Source organism: Bombina bombina, chromosome 2 (assembly GCF_027579735.1).
Source record: "Bombina bombina isolate aBomBom1 chromosome 2, aBomBom1.pri, whole genome shotgun sequence".
Classification (NCBI taxonomy): domain Eukaryota; kingdom Metazoa; phylum Chordata; class Amphibia; order Anura; family Bombinatoridae; genus Bombina; species Bombina bombina.
In genome coordinates, this window is record NC_069500.1 from 253,291,075 (window position 1) to 253,312,712 (window position 21,638).

Below are 21,638 nucleotides of genomic sequence, written 5' to 3' on the forward strand. Positions count from 1 at the left end.
ATTATGCAGAGAGAGTATGCAAGGGGCGGAGTTTCTTTTCCCAGCATATTCCTCTATTATGAGGCAACAAGACTGTCGCATATCACGGCTTGGGGCCCTACCGCTGAAAGACCGGGATGGTTCAGATTAGAGGAACTCCAATTACCTAATGGCTTGGATCTTCCTAGTCTTCTGTGGGTCCCTAGTTATAAACAACTAGTCAACATACTTACCAATCCCGTTGTCCAGAACAACATAAGAATATGGCACACACTCAGACATCACTCAAAGATTGCCCCGCACCCTTCGCCAATTCATCAATTACGGGGTTTGCTGTGGGGTCGCCCGAATATTCATGTCGAGTTTTGGATCCAGCATGATTTCAATACGGTGGAACAATTATTTTCCAACAACAAGCTATTGACAACTCCTCAAGTCCTCGACTCCTTGAGGGGACCTCCCCTGTGGTTTCATTTTGAATGCTCTAGAATACTAAGTTTATTGCACTCCTGGAAATTTGGGGCCCACGGGCTTAGGCCATACTCTCAGTGGGAGGAGCGATGGTTGAGCGAGTTGGGTACATACAAACCCCTTACGTTCCACTATCAGGCTATATTACAGGACCACTCGGTTGGTCTCCCTGGACAAATCAAAAGGTGGTGTAGAGAATTTTCCTTAAAAATATCAGATGCAGAATTGAGCATCGCTATTAATTTAACGAAAAAAACGATTCACTGTACAACCATCTTTGAAGGCTACATGAAACTCATTCTGCGCTGGTACAGGGTGCCTACCAGACTGTCTAAAATGTTCCCTGCCACGTCACCGAGGTGCTGGAGGCTTTGTAGTGGTGAAGGATCAGATCTTCATGTGTGGTGGTCCTGCCTTAAGATCCTTGATCTTTGGAGGGATGTTGAGACTCTTCTGCATTCCATGAATGTGAGTGTGCGGTTGACCCCCAGCCAGGCTCTCTTTCATATATTTGACAAACAACTACCTAAACGCAGTAAACAATTAGTAATCTATATTCTGGCGGCCACAAAGCTTTTCATAGCCAGAGCATGGAAACAAGTTGACCCACCAACTATTACAGCTGTTTGCGAGGTAGTACAATACCTGGCTAAATGGAAAAATTTGCATATAATGCTCTGGAGCGGATAGAGGACTACTGGGCGATCTGGGAGGACTGGATTAAAATCCAATAATTCTAAATACACAAAAGTAACATTACCCCGCAGATTGGGCGGAAACCGTCCAAAAGTAAAACCCGCATCATATAATTGCCCTTTTTTTTTATATTTTCTCAAATTCGGAGCTCCTTCCCCCATTGGGGGCCTCTTCCTTCTCCCCTTTGTTTTTTTTTGTTGTTTTTTTCTTCCCTGTAATCTCCCCATCCCCCCTCCTAGTCATGATTTGATTCCCTTACCCTTTTCCCCACCCCCTCTCTTACCCTTAAAATTCCTGACCAGTGGAGGCAAGCCGGTTAACTTGGTACAGTCCGAAGCTTCTGACATTTGTATACAGGTGTTAATCCAAGTTTCTAGCGTTGAGTATTAAATCTATTCGTTTCATTATTTGAGATTCCTATTGAACCAAATGTTGTTCTATGACCAGAGTCCACACGTGTGTATAGCAGTTAATATACATTTGGATATCTCTCATTTTTGTGATGTACTTGGATGTGAAATGCGAATTATTTGTAATGTTTTTGTGGTTTCTCTGTAACATTTCATGATTGTATGCTATTATGAATCTCAATAAAAGTTTGTTTTAAAATTTAAAAAAAAAAAAATCTTTAAAAAATAAACAGATAAAACCAAGACCCAATGAGGATAGTAAGACAGGTAAAGGTATTTTTAACCTATCCAATGTTACATTATCAGAGGCACAAATATCAGTTCTAAACAGAGGACTAAACTTCACCCCTAGTTATAGGATTAACAAGTTTGACACCTTTATAGGAATACAAAAATTCATACGAAATTTATGTATTAAGAAATATTTTTCAAATAGTCCAATTATAAATAATAATTATTTGGAACCGAGCATATATAGACATGTAGAAGTTAACAATAGATCTTCATTTAACCCTACACAATGCAAATCAGCACCTATGGAAACCTTCTTAGAATTGGTCCATAGGGACATTAAGAATTAAAAAATGAACTATAAATCTAACCTGACTAGAGAGGAACAAATAGCACTAACAGAATTACAAAATAATGATAAAATAATGATCAAGCCTGCGGACAAGGGCAGAGGTACAGTCATAATGGACAAGATCAAATATAATGAGGAATGCCTTAGACAACTGAATGACATTAATACATATAAAAAAATTAGAAAAATATCTAAATAAAGGGCTAAAAGAGAACATTTTAAATAAGAAAGAATATTCTTATATATATAATCAATTCCCTAAAACTCCTACTTTCTATGTACTTCCAAATATTCACAAAGATCTACATAACCCCCCCAGGAAGACCTATTGTATCGGGGGTTAATTCACTGACTAGTAATCTTTCAGCGTACATAGACCAATGTTTACAAACATATGTCAAAGGGACCAAGTCATATCTGAAGGACACAATTAGTATCTTAAATCACCTAGAGAATATTAAATGGAATCAGGAGTGGTGGCTAGTCACCAGCGATGTCACATCGCTCTATACAATAATTGATAAAGAACTTGGTATTGCATCATTAAGAACTATACTAGAAGAGGATGTAACTTTAGATCCTAAACAACTTGAGTTTATCTTGGAAGGAATTAAAATCATATTGGAAACCAACTACTTTTGGTTTCAACAAGGAATATTACCTTCAGATAGGTGGTATGGCGATGGGCACCAGATTTGCGTCCAGTTATGCTAATTTATATATGGCAAACTAGGAAAACAAGTACATCTACAATTCCCCGTGGGCGCAATATCTGGTGTCCTATAACCGCTATATAGATGATCTGTTTTTTATATGGTCGGGTAATGAAAGCCAGCTATTAGAATTTATGGAACATCTGAAAGTAAATTAATTCAAAGTAGCACTGACTTGGAACTATAGTAAAACCAAAGTAGACTTTCTGGATCTAGAAATATATATAGAAAATGAAATACTGAAATCGAAGAACTTTTTCAAGAGTATAGATGTCAATAATTATATCAGTCTGAATAGTTGTCATCAAAGACATTTAAGAAATGTGCCAAAAGGTCAGTTTGTCCCACTGAGATGAAATTGTAGGGACAAAGAGGTATATCAAACACAATCTAAAATCTTAAAAGAAAGTTTTTTAGAAAAAAACTACTCAAATACATTTTTGGATGAAGTCACCAACCTAGATAGGTCAGAACTATTAAAATATAAGACCAAGAATAACAACAAGGTAGGTGAAAGCAATAACAATTTAGCAAATAGGTTAAAGGATTACTTTCTGTTATAATTTTTAAGCTAAACAACTAACATATTAAAGTTAATAAACATTAATTAAAACCTACTGACCTATATTTTCTCCAAAACGAAGTTTTATAACGTTCTAAAAGTTATATATTTTATTCGCCGATGATGTCACGTTATCCTGCCCACTATTTTCAGCACTGCATGTTCCAAATACTTAAACCAATAACTTTGTGTTTAAAGCGCCATTTTGAAACCTAGGTATTGTAAACGGATTGGTACAGAGCAAAGGATACCCACGGAGTGGGTTTGGAAAACAATTAAATTTGCAGACAAGATTTCTGATATACGGTAGAGATATGTTAATGAAATGCTATTGATAAAATGCGTATTTGGGGTAGTGAGTTAGTAACAGGCATAGAAAATATTTACTTACTTAATTTTCCAGCATAGTATCCAAAGTAATGAATTAAGAGGGATTATTCATAAACACTGGGGAATTCTTTCCAGGGACTCAAGTTTAGCTGAGTTTCTGGGGGATGGACCAAATATAATGTTTAAGAAAGTTCACGACCATAGCGGGGTGACTTCCGGATGGGAGGAGCTGTGGAGACCAGAGCACGCTGAGAACGGCGTGCATGATGGAGTAGCAGCAACCTGTTTCCTCGCTAAACCCCCTGCCGTCGCTACCGCTGTTGGTGCCGTTGCACCCTAGGGAGCTGGGCTAAATCTATCTCCTGCGCAGGTGGAAGTCCACAGAGGCTGAATTTTCGGCTTGTTCGCCAGAGCCGCAACCTACCAGAGCTGTTAAACTGACATTACAAGATACCGCTCCGGCTAGGATATCTTTCAGCAGCCGGGATAGCGCAACCTATAGAGGCCGTCCCCCAGAGCGGATATATGTGAGTGGCTTGCTTGGAGCAGTAATCTGCCACATTTGAGAAGGCTGAAGGGCTACGGCGCTGCCTGGAATTCAAGAGCCGCATAAAAATCCTGTGGCTGGGAACGAATATCTGGCATCCTGCCAGAATAGAAAGAGAGCCTTGCCTGTCTGAACTGCCTGCTGCTGCAACACTTCACAGCGTGGAGAGCTGATCAGGAAGAGAAGTGCGGAGCAGGTGTAGTACTGTGGCTGAGCATGGTGCTTACTGGTGAGGTACATTTCATCCCCTGAGTAACACAGGGCCTTTCACAGTACCCGTTGTGGGGGATAATGTCCCCTAGGGTATAGCTGTATTTTGCTCTGGTGTTGAAGAAGTATCTAAAAACGGTAACTGCTGTTTCTCCTAGCTGCTCAGTATGAGACTTTCATCGCGGTTACTTGCTGCATGTGAATTGAATATTAACGTTGAAACTTACTCTTTGGGGAAAAAATAGACACTATGTTATACAATATTTCATTGTGCAAGCCATTTCTTGGACCCATCCCTCATGTTAAAGCTCCAATGGGACAATTATAGGCCTTGTCTAGTTATTATGTCCAATTCTGCTGTATCTCTGCTAGAAGGGGGCGCTCTCTAGGCTGTTTAAAGAGAGAAATTTAAAAATTCTCTGGGCGGTCTCCTGATGTGTTCAGCATTTTTTTCTTTTGACTTATAAGCTTGTGAAAACCATGTTTGTATAGTTAAGGCTGTACTATTTTTGAGAATTGAACTGTTAGGTCATTATATTCTAAATATACATTTAAGCTGCATATTTGTATAAGTATTTCCTATTGACCCTTAGGTTATGATCCTACTATTAGCTTAATTGAATCTGGGGTATTTTGCCTAGAGAAGAATGTTTTGCAGTTAACATATTGATGTTACTTTAGACTAGTAAGCATAAGATATATCATAGTATCATACTAATTAACTGGTCAGACTCATTTACTTAGATATCACTGGCTCTTTTTTTTTTGTTCACTATATAAAAAAAAAAAAAAAAAAAAAGAACACTTACGGCCTGGATGGGCACAAATTGAGGTTCTTTTGAGCAATATTGAAGCAGTAAAAGCTTCCTTATTTTAGAATATATTTAAATTATTTATTTACACTATTCACAGGGGTGTTTTCTCTTGTTTTTTATTTCTTGGGTTTTTTTTCCTTTCTTTGTTTTTCTTCACGTTTTATTTTCTTTTTTTTAATTGTTAATGGAAAAATTCTGCACTCAGGTGAAAATTAATTCGCCCAAAATGTCAGTGAAAGCTAAAGATAAGAAAAGTAGAATAACTGATTCCAGTACTGATAGTCTAAATGATTCCACTGGGGTCTCAATAGACCATCAAGTGTTGATCTCTAAGTTAACTGACTTATTCTTGCCACAATTTGAGTCCATTAAAAAGGAACTAGGTACTATATCAATGGAAATAACCACACTATCTACTGAAGTCAGATAGTTTTCAACTAGGCTGCTTGAAGCTGAAACCAGAATTTCTGACTTAGAGGATCAAATGAATGTACAAGAATCTATAATTCATAAACAAGATTCTAAAATTAAAAATATGCAGCTGCGCCTGGAGGATCTGGAAGATCGCTCCAGGCGTAATAATATCAGGTTAGTAGGCCTTCCTGAAAACCCTGAATATGAGGATCTAATAAAGTTTATCTCTTATACCCTACCTCAAGCAGTAGGGATGCCATCTCATATGTTATCGCTTATTATTGAGAGAGCACATAGGCTTGGCCCCAAAAGATCAGGCCCAGATGGTACTATAAAAAATAGATTGTGTATAGTCAAGTTTTTAAAATTCCAAGACAAAATAGAACTGTTAAAATTTTATAAAAAAAAGTGATCCCCCTGTATTTGGAAACAACAAAGTCTTACTATTTCAAGATTTCTCATCTGAGACATCTTCCAAAAGGAGATTAATGGCCCCATACTGTACACAATTAATCAAAAAAGGTATTAAAGCGCACCTGCTATACCCGGCTCGTATTTTAGTCGAGGAAGGGGATACTAAATTAATTTTTAACAATGTCACTGAAATCAGGAAGTATTTAGGTATTGAATAGTCGCTCATACTAGTTTCCAGTGAAGCTATATTAAATCTGCATAGAGATTAGTATCCTTAGTATGTCTGTATGTCAAAGTATGCCTTTGCTAGGTTGAATTTGTTCTATTGTCTTTTTTTTTTTTCCCCCTTCTTTCTCTTCTTTCTCTCTCTCTTTTCCTTCCCCCCCCCCCCCCACCCCCCCCCCCGTGCGCCCTTACCAGTATACAATTGTTTTTATAATATTATCCATAGTATATATTGCTAAGATTTTTAATGACTGAAGGTATTAGATTTTTGTCATGGAATGTAGGGGGTATCTCCTCCCCTAGTAAGCGTAAGCTGATTATCAAAACATTAGCCAGAAATAAACCTGATATTGTCTTTCTTCAAGAGACACATATTGATGAACAAGAAGCGGCTAAACTGAGAATTAAATGGGTGGGAAAGATATCTGGGAGTACTAGAAAATGCGGGGTAGTGATTCTTTTACATAGAGACCTAGAGTATAAGGTTCTTAATGTAGAAATAGACCCAACCGCTAGATTTATCTTGTTGCAAATTCAAATAAAAAATGTTAACTTCATTTTATGTAATGTTTACGCACCTAATGTTTTTTCTAGAGTGTTTTGGGAGGAACTAATAGTAAGGCTATTTCCTTTCATGTCAGAAGTTATTATTTTAGGAGGAGATTTTAATGCAACATTATGTCCGATGCTCAACAAGCTTACTAAGAAAAATAGATTACAATATAATAGAAATGCAAAATGTTTGAAACAATTTTGTCAAATGTTAAAATTGGTTGATGTATGGAGAATCAAGAATCCAGATATACAGGCTTTTTCATGCGAGTCAAAAGTTCATAGAACATTTTCTCGAATAGATTTTTTTTTAACATCTGAAATTCTTGCAGTACACAAATTAGAGGCGGAGATTGGAGAAATCATAATATCTGACCATGCGATTATTACATTATCTCTTCCAATAGCTGAAAATAGGGCCCATACACCTAGATTCTTTTTTCCCAGATACTTATGCTCTAACCCTAGATTTATCAATAAATTGAAGTCTGTGTAGCAGGAATATTGTTCTCATAATATGAATTATCTTGGAAAACCTGAAATATTTTGGGAGGCGTTTAAAACGGTGATTAGAGGAGAAATCCAGGCCTATATAAGCTTAGTTAAGAGAAAAAATAGAGCATGGGAAGTTCAGATTACCAATAAAGTGAGGAATTCTTTCAGAAAATATTGTTCAGATCGCACAGAAATTAATTGGAAGAAGTATTTAGATAAAAGGAAGGAAAGAGACTTATTTTTAAAGAAAAGAATACTAGAGGAGGAAGCTAAAATTAGTTTACAATTTAAAGGCTTCCATGGCTGCTCAGCTAAACATCTTGCTAGGTTAACTAAAATTAGAAAGAAAAAAAATATGATTCTTGCTATTCAGACTGGTAATGATCGCTTTACCGAATCTAGAGAAATCTCTGAGGTTTTTTTTTCCAATTATCAGCAACTTTACTCCAGCATAGAATCAAACGAGTTGAACCAAGAAATGTTTTGGACTAAGATAAAGATGTCCCAAATGCATGTTGACGATTTAACGACAATTAATGCACCCATTTCTATAGATGAAATAAGGAATGCTATAAACAATCTTAAATTAAACAAAGCGGCAGGGCCGGATGGGCTGCCAGCAGAGTTTTATAAATGTATTGGTGAAGACCTTTTGCTAATCTTGGAAAAATTGTTTAATCATTATTTTTTGGCCAATGGTACTATTTCGAGTTTTTTTTCTGCAGCTAATATATCTTTGATATTAAAGAAAGGTAAGAATGCGGAAGACCCAGCATCTTATAGGCCAATCTCTGTGCTCAATTCAGATTACAAGATCTTGATGACCATTATTTCTTCTAGACTTTCAACGGGCCTTCATAAAATTATTCACCCTGATCAGACAGGATTCATGGTTGCCAGAAATTCTACGAAAAACATTTGCAAGCTTATAAATCTTCTAGATTATGCTTGGAATATAGATCAAAACAGTAAGAAACCCCTGTTGCGAGATGTTGCTATTTTATCATTGGACGCAGTCAAAGCATTTGACTCAATTGTATGGCAGTATCTATTTAGGGCATTAGATAATTTCGGGTTTAAAGGTAATTTTCTACAATTTATATCTAAACTTTATTCAAAACCAATATCTTTTCTGCTTATTAATGGATTTTTGTCTCCTAAGATAGTTCTGCAGAAAGGTACCAGACAGGGCTGTCCCCTATCGCCATTGTTATTTAACATTGCGCTTGAGCCTTTAGCGATCCGCTGTAGAGATATCTTGATTGGAGTCCAGATGGGCCCGCAGAAACTCAAAACATTACTTTATGCTGATGACGTTCTGATCTTCTTAGCTGACTGTCAGCAATCCATACCGGTTTTGTTACAAGCTCTTGACGATTTCAGTTCTTTTTCAGGGTATAGGATTAACTTAGAAAAAAGTGAGTTAATGTGTTTAGGTAATATTCCCTCTATATCTAGTATACCGTTTAAAGTGGTCGACAATTTTAAGTACCTGGGTCTAGTTTTACACAAAAATCCGACTCAGTGGTATAAAGCAAATTTTGAATCTTTGTTCCAAAAAATTGAAACAGATCTTCAGGTATGGGCGGTATTTCCACTGTCAATCACAGCAAAGATTAATTTAATAAAATCTATTATATTTCCTCGTCTTCTTTATCCTCTCCAGAATATTCCACTATTTATTTCAAATAAAGACGTAAAGAAGATCTATACACAGTTTTCAAGATTTATCTGGAATAATAAAAAACCTTGTATATCGCTTCCTAGATTAATGCAAAAATTCGAATCGGCCGGTCTGGCTCACCCCAATCTTAAACTATATAATGTAGTGTCAATGGTTAAAATAGTGGTAGATTGGCTTGCAGGAACTAATATTGTTTCTTCAGGAGATCTGGAAACCTTTCTAATTACGCCATTTTCTTTAAAGGCTATTCTGCATCTTCCGGTACGCAAGCTACCTCAGAACGTCTGTGGACTTTCTACAATTAAAAATATAATTATTGCTTGGCAAAAGTTCTGTAAATCCCTGGATATAGATTATACATTCTCTGAATTCTTACCTATTATAGGTAATCCTAGTTTTTTACCAGGGATGTATCAGGAAGTATTTAAAGAATGGGCTCAAAAAGGGCTAGTTTTTGTGAATCAATTATTAGAGGGAAACGGTCGAATACATACGTGTCGATCTTTGTTTAATAAATATGAGCTGCCCAAGACGAACCTGTTTGCATATTTTCAAATCCGCCATTTTGTTTTCTCACAAAATTGGCTGTTTCCCTTATCAATCACATGGTCAGATATTAGACTTTCCATTAAAAAATTGCTGGCAGGAGATTCATCGATCTCATTGTTATATGACATTATCTTGAATAAACAAAGTTTGCTATATTTTGACAATATCTGTAATTCTTGGTCCTCACTAATGCCTACAATGGATCATAAAAAAATAAAACAGAGTTTTGACTCTCTCCATAAATGTAGAGTCCCAATGGGTATAAAGGAATCTCACATGAAGTTGATCAATAATTTCTATCTATCTCCACTTAGGTTATCTAAGTTTTAAATAACAAGGACTAGCAGATGTCCACGCTGTTATTATAATACAGTGGATATAGGTCATATGTTTTGGTTCTGTCCTAGAGTGAGACAGCTCTGTCTAAAGATAATTTTTTGGTTTAATAAACTATATAAAGTCTCGATAGGACTGTCCTTGGAGGAAGTCTTGCTCTTGGTTTCTTCACAGAATGCTCTCAGTAATAGTACTAGAAATAGCCTTAATACTATTATACTCCTGGTTAGAGGTTGTTTTCTTAAAAATTGGAAGGCTAAGCACGTACCAGGGCTAGCTTTGATCTTCAAATCTATTCAGGAACAAATAGTTTATGAATCGTATCATCTTAAGAATGCGTCAGAAAATAGGATTAAGAACTTCTTATGGAAGTGGACCCCAGCTATTCTAACTTATTCAAGACCACTCCAAAAACGGATTCTTTATCCATTCTTGCAGTCAATTAGTTTTGCCGAATTGACACTATTAAATGTTTTTCCTCAATCATGGATTGATGGTCTTTGATAAATGTACGCTGGCTGTGTTGCAGGGGGGTGTGGGTGATTGGTCTGGAGTCTTTTTTTCTTTTTTTTTTCTTTTTTTGTGTGGTTTTTTTTTTTTCTTTCTCCGTCTTTTTCTTCTCTTCTCCCCTTCCCCTCTCTGGTTTCTGTTTGTTTATTTCTTTGTCCCTGTGTTGTCTTCCCCTTTCAGGGGAAAAGGAAGAATTTAAAATCCAGCAGTTAAACTGATTTTTGAGAAAATTATTAATTTTAGTTTAGAACTTTGTTTTTCTTTATTATGAGACTGTATGATATAAAATGCTTTGACCCTGCGTGGTGCAAAAAGATAAGATTGGAAAGTCTTAAATTATGTTTTTTTTCTCGCCTGTTGATCTGGTTTTGTTATATTTTTGCTGGATTTAAATAAAAGGAAAAATTATATCAAAAGAAAGTTCCCAATCTGAAATTACAACTCTCCCATGGGATCAGAGATACATGTGACACTAAACCCACAAAAAATTGGCTGCTCCCATCACAAATGGGATTTAGAAGATGCCAATTTTGTAATGCATGCAACAGAATGAAAAAGGCACTGAAACTATGTAACAAATTTCACTCAGCAGATCGCAAAAAGAATTATGATATAAATCAGTTCATTACGTGCAACAGCAAAAATGTTGTTTACATGCTACGCTGCTCGTGTGATTTGGTTTACATAGGTACCTCTAGACTCCTAAAAACAAGACTCAAAGAACACATATATAACATTGAAAAAAGATACCAGAACGATACAGTGTCCGCACATTTTGATAAAAAACATAAGAGAAAAATAAGTGACCTAGAATTTCTGGGCATAAGAAAAGTGGAACAAGGTTGGAGGGGAGGTGATACACAAAATCAGTTGGGACGATTGGAGATGAAGTGGATACATATTATGGACAGCTTCATACCCAATAGTCTAAACAAAGATTTCGAATTACACCATTTTCTATGAAAAAGTGTTATCTATGTGGGTATTAAATATATCCTTCTCTCCTGTCGCTCTTATCCAGGGAAGAACATATATCCCACCTTAGGTTAGTGGCTCAATGTGCATTCATACAACACAAATATAGAAGATCATGGCAGTTTAGTTATGCAATATTTTTAGTTTTAAGTGTTAATTTTTGCTTACTTCTAATCTTTAGTCTGACAATACAACAATTATAGAACACTAAGTCAGATGGATAGTATTCTCACTATGTAGTGTCATTATTAGATATGGAGATACACGGTTTTTATAGATTTTTTATTTTTTATTTTATATATATTTTTAGGTAGTATCCGGAAAAAGTAAATGGCATCAGTCATAAGTTACTGTGATTAATCTCTGTCGTATATGGATACTGATGATGAATGTTATCACAATATCAAACATGTGTATTAATAAGAACTGTAAGAGGTATAAAGTGAAATATAACGTGGTATTATTTTACAGTTGACAATGGTATATATAGACCTATAACAAAACTATACAGCTTCTGTCAATGTTGAACCTATTTCGCATAATAACGAGAAATAATGATAACAGTCTTAATGCCCTTTTCCAAAATGGAGGACAAGATACCGGATATCAGGTTTGTCAGAACATGAAGGTTTAAAAGGGTACACGAACATGCGCACATCATTTCCTTGACAAAGCTTATATAGCGAAATGTACGTTGGAACTACTATCTCTCCAGTGCTCTCTACATTTGCCTACACACCTGATGGAGAAGCAACTCATACTAGTTACTAGGGTGGACGGTGACGGTTTAGCGGTTAAACTTCTGCTTTTCTATACACTTGCATCCAGTATCTGGGCCTGCTTCTTGGAGCAATAATAGACATTTGTTGCTTTATTGACCTCTGTGTATGGTGTATTTCAAGCATTTGTGACGCTCTTATATATGTTTTAATAAATTGTTTTATACCATATTTTCGTGAGAGTAACTGTTTGCACACCAGTATAAAGTGGGTGTGTGCATTCCCCTGAGCTTGGTTATAGCTCCAACCCATGTGAGTAACCATTTGCAAACAAGTGTTTTATATCTCCTGGATAGTGTTACAGAGTCACACTATGTTGCACATTTTGTTTCCTTTTCTCTGAGAACATAATAAGAAACTCCCAGAAGAAACATACATATCCTTATATGAACTTTTTACCTAGTGTCTTATTGTTACACGATCTTACGATTGTGTTATCACATTTGTTTCACACTTTTTTTTTCTTTCAGATACTTCTTTATTTTATTTTGTAAAATCTATCAGGATTATGATATTCACAATAAAAATATGTGTGCGTGTTTGTAAAAAATACCATTTCTTAAGTTCTTATACTTAGTTCATATATAGATAGTGGTTGTCAAAAGAAAGCCCTATTTGTCAAATAAAAAACAATATATAATACGTGTGGGTGCACTTAATGTGAAAAGAGGTAAATTATGGTTGAACAAACATATAGCTCAAATTCTATGTTTTGTTTACGTTCAGAACTTGCACAATTGCCTCCGTCCTTGAGGAGTTAAAACAACTTTGTGTAAGGACTTCCAGTGGGCGGGCTAAACAAGCGGTCGCAGAGAAGAAGAGCTCTGTAGCATTTGCGGAGATCCTGTTCCAAAACGCTCCTTTCAAGCAGCCCAAATGCCTCATTTCCTTGACAGGAACCTTCCACATCTGCCCGGAACAAGTGCAGGCAAGGAGTCTAAATCGGCCACATAGGACGCGGTGGCGGCAAAATAAGGTGATAGAGAAGGGGAGCGCAACGCAGAGCCCTAAAAGGCACCCGCACATGATTTGGTATCCTTTATTAATTTCTTAGGGTACCTTCTTTGTCTTAACCATTCAGAGAGCTCATTTGCTTGTTGTTCATAACTAGCCTCAAGGATGTTGTTTCTTTTGGTCCTCATAAATTGGCCTTTGGCCACTGCTCTAAACATGCTTTTTGGATGGTATGTGTGTGCATGTAACAAAGTGTTCCCTGTCAAATAATTAAACCTTAACTGTACCCTCAGTCAAACCCCTCAGGGTTACATCCAAAAGGTTATTTGTTTGGTTCGTTTGGTATTTTGCTTTCTTTTGTGCTGCATTCCATTGCATTATTATTAGTTAAAAAACATGAACTAATTATATCATATAACCAGCAAATCAGGTTTTCTTACATTTAAGTTTTTTAACAAAAAAAAAAAGACATAAGAAACAAGTTTTTCATTGGGGAATGGTTATGAGGTTTCCTCATACCTTGAGTAATGCAAAAGTAACACAGGGGCTAATTGGTTCACTAGTGATGATTACTGTCTAATATATTTAAATGGGGGTTTCACATAAAGGGACATAAAACCCAAAATGTTTATTTCCTGATTCAGATACAGCATACAATTTTAACTTCTTACCAATTTCCACCAATGTGGTAAGCTGTTTTGGAGTTTTTAGATGCTGCTCTCGTTTAAGCCCCACTGTAGGTAAATTTTCAGTGAGAAACCCACCCATATTATGTATTGTTTTTTCAGTAGGCTCAGCAGATTCAAACTATACCATTATTTTATGTATATATCATGACACATGAGAGCTCTACAACAAAAATTTTAAACATGTATATTTGTAGTAACATTTTAATAAACAAGTTTGTAAAAAATAGTGTGTGTTTTTTTTCTAAACTGTTATAAAAGGAAGAAGGGGTTATCCACATATAAAAAAGTCCCTTTGGGTATATCTATATGAGTTTGATTAGCCTCTACTCAAATAAATGCACATTAATACAAACCAAGGGGCATATTTATCAAGCTCCGTATGGAAAACAGAAGTTATGAAGCCGCTGCAAAATATCTTGTCCACCTGCTCTGAGGCCGTGGACAGCAGGGCCGGACTGGGATTAAAAAGCAGCCCTGGAATAATTTGAAGACCAGCCTTATTTTCCGATGAGTCGGTAGAATGCACACACCCCATTTTTCTCAAAGGGGATTACTGGGATACTCATTCCCCCTATATTTTTTCAGAATTAAATTATATTACCTTGCATTAAATAAAAATGCCAGATTTATTATACATAGGCACCATGCGACCCAATTGCATCCATTCATCACCCCTTTAAATTGTAGTTTTCCAGCCCCAGCTGCTGCAGCAGCCCACCGGGACATCTCCTGGTATCCTGGTAGGCCAATCCAGCCCTGGTGGACAGAAATCAACCTGATCGAATACGATCGGGTTGATTGACACCCGAATCTGCAGAGGGCGGCATTGCACCAGCAGTTCACAAGAACTCATCCCTTGGCTATAAAATAGTGTAGGTTCTCTATTTTAAACCCAAAGACACCCATTTGAACAGGTGATTGCCTTTCAAATGGTATGTCTAGGGGTTTCTAGGACTTAAAGGGACACTAAACCCAAAAATGTTCTCTTATGGTTCAGGTAGAGAATACAATTTTAAGCAATATTCCCATTTACCTCTATTATCTAATTTGCTTTATTCTTCAGATATCCTTTGTTGAAGAAATAGCAATGCACATGGGTGAGCCAATCACACAAGGCATCTGTGTGCAGCCACCAATCAGCAGTTACTGAGCCTATCTAGATATGCTTTTCAGCATAGGATATCAAGAGAATAAAGCAAATTAGATAATAGAAATTAATTAGAAAGTTGTTTAAAATTACATGCTCTTTCTAAATCATGAAAGAAAAAATTTGGGTTTCATGACCCTTTAAAGGAGCTGAGATTGAGGGTTTTAAATACTTACCCCATCCAGCTCCCTTAAGTCCCATGGAGATGCCTTCTGATCAGAACGTATAACCATATCTGGTTTACCGCAAGACCAAAACCTGGTTAAAAAAAATTACTCTTATACTTAACACAGATAGCAGTCTATAATTCTTATGTGCTGTACAAAAAAAAAGCAGGTACAAGGAAGCCATCCACTTTCCTGGAATTTACATAAAAGCTTTTATCAGATAATGTTCAGAGACTTTGTGGCAAGCACTTTCCTTATAGGATCCCTCACGGCCTGCAAAGCGTCACCCTAGAAAAAAAGCAGTGTCTGTTACAAAAAGGGAGTTAGAGGGGGTTCTAGCTATTATTGCCCTTTCTACCCATTTCTACCTGGTCTATGTGTTACAAATGTAAACTATTGATTCAAATGACTCTATATGTGTTCTTGATTTATTTATTCTGTATTCCTGACCTTAGCCTGTCCTCATTACTCTTTGTCAGCTGCCTGTACCAACTTTTTGGCTTTTCCTAAATACTCTGAATTCATGGATCCCCTGCCTGTCCCTTTTTATGTTAAATGGACAATAAACACTAGAATTGTTGTTGTTTAAAAAGGTAGATAATCCCTTTATTACCCATTCCCCAACACAGTTATAATAATATACTTTTCAACTCTGTGATTACCTTGCATCTAAGCCTCAGCAGACTGCCCCCTTATTTCAGTTCTTTTGACAGACTTGCATTTTTAGCCAATCAGTGCAGGCTCCTAGGAGCTTCACGTGCCTGAGCTCAATGTTATCTATATGAAACACATGAACTAACACCATCTAGTGGTGAAAAAATTGTCAAAATGCTTTCAGACTAGAGGTGGCCTTCAAGGTCTAAGAAATTAGCATATGAACCTCCTAGATTTAGCTTTCAGCTAAGAATACCAAGAGAACAAAGCAAAATTGGTAATAATAGTAAATTGGAAAGTTGTTTAAAAGTACATGCCCTATTTAAATCCTGAATTTTTTTTTTTACTTGACTGTCCCTTTAAGCCCAGCCACTCTAAGGTCATGATAAATTAGCTAACTAAACAATTCAAAATACCCCATTTGGAATACCCTGGGTTATCTACTTTTGCAAATGGTATGCCATCACAAGGTCATTTTCATTCCTGGGCTGCTATACAGTCCCAAAGGCGACATAGGCCCAAAAAATCAATGTGTCAAATTTCCATGTATGAAAAGGATAGGCCCCATATTTAGCCCTGTAACTTCTCGAAACATCACAAAATCTGTACATGAAGTTTTGGTTGTACTTATGGGACATTGCTGAATACAAATATGGGTTTTTTATAGCAGTAAAACATATAAGGATGATGATATAAACAGTTAAGTGCAGTGTTTGTTTGAAAAAAAACACAAGCAATAAAAATATGACCCCTAAATTTGGCCAGGTTTTGTAACTAAGTGGCTACAAGAAAGACTGGACATACCCCTTTTGGAATATCCTGGGTTGTCTACTTTTGAAAATGGTATGCTATCATGGGGTCATTTTATTCCTGGGCTGCCATCCTGCCTTTAAGGCAACATAGGCCCAAAAAATCAATTTGTCAAATTTCCATGCAAATAGACAGGCCAAATATTTAGCATATATATAACAGCCTGAAATCCCAGAAAACTTGTACATGGGGATATTGTACTTGTACTCGTGGGACATTGCAGAATACAAATATCCGTGTTTTTGCAGTAAAATCTACCAGGATTATGATATTCACAATAAAATATGTGTGCGTGCAGATGACTCTGTGAGCGGATTGAGGAATCAAATCTTGGTTGCAAACAAGGGGTAAAGTACACCGTCTTGCTCACAACTGCCGCATATGAGGCTATAATCCCCCACAGCATCCTCAACACCCCACTACATGGTTTTTACTCTGGGGATTAGCTTACCCCACACCGCTGCACCACAAATACTACAATATCGGAACTTTGAATGTCATACAGTGGCGCTCTTCATATGGTTAGTTCCCCACATCACTAAATACAAAGCCACAATCTCAGGGGCGAAAGGAGAAGGGACCACTTACTCTCAATGCTCACTCAAATTCCTTCTCAGGAGAACAAATTTGCACTACAGGCACACAAATAATATCGATTGAGGATCAGGGAGGGTGGAGCCTAGCACAAGTGTGGGCCTCAACTTGTGGCCAGTTTTCTATAAGCAACATCACACAGCCTTTCTGCATTGGGGCCTACTTAGTAACAAATTTCAGAGTTATAATAACAAGCTGCTACCTCGCAAATAAAGCTCAAATTGAAGCTACAAGCCAAATAGCACATTGACTTTCAAATTAGGGCCTCATTTCTACAGGTGCAGCATGAACCTCATATAAATGAGAGGGTAGTTCTGACCCCCATGGACCCACCCTCCCCTGCACATAATCCCTCAGTATCTCCGTTTTTCAATAAAGAAGAAAACAAGAGCTATTTACATAATCTTATCATTACTACATCAGCCATACCTAGGGAGTAGCACAGGTCCTGTATGCAAAATTATTATACTCCATACAGGAAGAAAACAGACAAGATGTCTGGAAAGCAGAGGCAGCAGGATAGGAGACTCAAACACCAAGCAGAAGTTCACACAGTAACAGCCGAGGCTGCAGATACGGCCGACCTTTCCCAGCATAACACACACCCTATCGTTGCTCAACTGTCGGCGCTCTTTTTGCCTAAATTTGACCAACTCCAAACAGGTCTGGATGCCTTAACTTCGGATTTCAAGACGTTTTTCCCCAGACTCACAACTGTAGAACAAAAAGTTACAGACAACAAAGCTCAACATAGAGAATCATTGGCCAATATTACCCAACTGCAAAAACAAAGCAAAATCCTGCAAGAAAAGATGGAACACCTGGAAAATATGTCCAGGAGAAATAGTTTCTGAAACTGTCCCTGGATCTGATCTCCTAGAATTTGCTGAGAAAACATTGCCAAACTTAATCAAAATCTCCTCTCAAAATATACCCTGCATAGCAGAAAGGGCGCACAGGATAGGTGTCCCCAGGTCAAGATCTGAACAGTCTGATCCGCTTAGACAAGCTCAAGAGCTGACATATGAAGGGAAAAGGTTCTATATCTTTCAGGACTAATCGGCTGAGGTGGCAAAGAGGAGGAGAGAGTTTTCAGCATACTGTAAAGAGCTTCTAGATAAAGGAGAATCTGTATCCCTGTTATACCCAGCCCGCCTCAAGTTCCAAACACAGCAAGGTCCAAAGTTCTTTGACTCTCCCAAACAGCTCCAACTCTTCCTCCAAGGAACATTTCACAAAGGTGCAGGGAGAAGGAGAACGACCCAATTGAAGAGACTGAGGACAATCACTGGAAATTAACTATCACTTACCTCACGTTTTTTGAAAACAAGGTAAAGTTATGGAATAACCCTACAAAAGACTAAGGAGTACTTTATACCTAGTTGAGGGCTATATCACTATGGCCCCAATATCCTTTTGATGGTGGGGGGGGGAGGGATGGGGGGGGTTTGAGCACTTTTCTTGTTAGCAAAGTTATACAGTGTTGTTGTATTGTTGTTCTGTTGATTGCACAGATATAGTGTAACTGTTTATAACTGTCTATTGTTCTTTACTTCTGAATAGATAACCCAACTAATTCTTAATCCATTGCTTGTCTCATGATCCTGGAGTCTGGGGTGCCTGACAGTGAGTAACGTTCTCTCCTCACACACAAGAATTAAACACAACAGATCACAGGCAACGAAAACGACTAAGCTAGTCACATTGAGTACTTCCCCAAAAGACAGTAAACACTTGGCAACTGTTAGGGTTAAGATTATATAGTAGAATGTAGGGGGGATTGCTTTGCCCATAAAAAGGAAAGAAATACTAAAATACTTGAAATCTAAAAATGCAGATATTGCTATATTGCAAGAGACGCATCTCAAACCGGCAGAACACCAAAAGCTCAAACAGGGTTGGGTTGGTGAAGTCATATATACTCAATATGAGAGTAGTAGAGCTAGAGGGGTAGCTATACTCTTTAGGAGAAATCTATACTATAAAATAACACAAACAATAACAGACCTGGAAGGACGGTTTATCCTCCTTTAACTAACACTAGAAGGCTGTCCCTTGACATTGGTAGGTATATACGGTCACATAATTAAAAAAATGAATTTTGGAGTAAATCACGCACTCGCTTAATACAAGAATCAGACTCACCGTTAATCTTAGGGGGTGACTTTAATGTAGCCCCACAAACCCCTGCGGACAGATACAAAAATCCTAATACAATACACGCCACCAAACTACAAACACCCAATGCAAAAAGAGAATCCCTGATGCTAAATAAATTCAAAAAAGCCCTTACACTGATTGACATATGGCGAAATAGGAATCCTGAGGCAAGGGATTCACATGTATCACCCCTGCTAAAGACACAATGTCCTGAATAGACTTATACCTGATCTAATTTTTTTAGGCCCTAAAGTACTTGATGACACAATTGGCGTCCCCAGTATTTCTGACCATCCCCCAATATCACTCAAATTGAATCTAAGTAATAACCAGATGGCACCCGGTGCTTGGTCCTTTCCAAGTATCTATATTACGATGTAAATCTAAAAAAAACTTGATTGGAGAATGGCTGGCTTATAAAACGTTGAACCAGCAACACGCCAATAACCCTATCCTCCACTGGGAAGCGAGTAAAGCCATTCTCAGAGGGGTGATAACCTCATAAGTTATAACTATGAAAAAGAAAAAGAAACAACCACCTAGATTATGAATTTTGCGTTAACAGGGGTGCGGTGCTAACTAGCAGTTTTCCCTCACCGCTCACTTGCAAACAACGCTAGTATTCTGGGTTTTTACAAACCCGGTGTTAACCGCAAAAAAGTGAGCGAAGAGCAAAATTTAGCTCCACATCTCACCTCAATACCAGCGCTGCTTACGTTAGTGGTGAGCTGGTAAAACGTGCTTGTGCACGATTCCCCATAGGAATCAATGGGGGAGAGCCGGCTGAAAAAACACCTGCAAAAAAGCAGCGTAAAACTCCTAACGCAGCCCCATTGATTCCTATGGGGAAAATACATTTATGTCTACACCTAACACCCTAACATTAACCCCGAGTCTAAACACCCCTAATCTTACACTTATTAACCCCTAATCTGCCCCCCCTGACATCACCGACACCTGCATTATATTATTAACCCCTAATCTGCCACTCCAGACATCGCCGCCACCTACATTACACTTATTAACCCCTAATCTGCCCCCCCTGACATCACCGACACCTGCATTATATTATTAACCCCTAATCTGCCGCTCCAGACATCGCCGCCACCTAGATTACACTTATTAACCCCTAATCTGCCCCCCCTGACATCACTGACACCTGCATTATATTATTAACCCTTAATCTGCCGCTCCAGACATCGCCGCCACCTACATTATACTTATGAACCCCTAATCTGCTGCCCCCAACATCGCCGAACCCTACATTATATTAATTAACCCCTAATCTGCCGCCCCTAATGTCGCCGCAACCTAACTACATTTATTAACCCCTAATCTGCAGCCCCCAACGTCGCCGCCACTATATTAAATGTATTAACCCCTAAACCTAATTCTAACCATAAACCTAACCCCCTCTAACTGAAATATAATTTTAATAAATCTAAATAAAATTACTATCATTAACTAAATTATTCTTATTTAAAACTAAATACTTACCTGTAAAATAAACCCTAAAATAGCTACAATATAACTAATAGTTACATTATAGCTATCTTAGGGTTTATTTTTATTTTACAGGCAAGTTTGTATTTATTTTAACTAGGTACAATAGTTATTAAATAGTTATTAACTATTTAATAACTACATAGTTAAAATAAAGACAAATTTACCTGTAAAATAAAACCGAACCTATGTTACAATTACACCTAACACTACACTATAATGAAATTAATTACCTAAACTAAATACAATTAATTACAATTTAAATAAATTATCTAAAGTACAGAAAAAAAACACTAAATTACAGAAAATAATAAAATAATTACAAAAATGTTAAACTAATTACACCTACTCTAATCCCCCTAACAAAATAAAAGCCCCCCAAAATAAAAAAGCCATACCCTACACTAAATTACAAATAGCCCTTAAAAGGGCATGTTGCAAGGCATTGCCCCAAAGTAATCAGCTCTTTTACCTGTAAAAAAAAAAGTACAAATACAACCCCAACATTAAAACCCACCACCCACACAACCAACCCTACTCTAAAACCCACCCAATCCCCCCTTAAAAAACCTAACACTAACCCCTTGAAGATCACCCTATCTTGAGAAGTCTTCACCCAACCGGGCCAAAGTCCTCCACGAAGCCGGCAGAAGTGCTCCTCCAGATGGGCAGATGTGGTCCTCCAGACGGGCAGAAGTCTTCAGCCAGGCG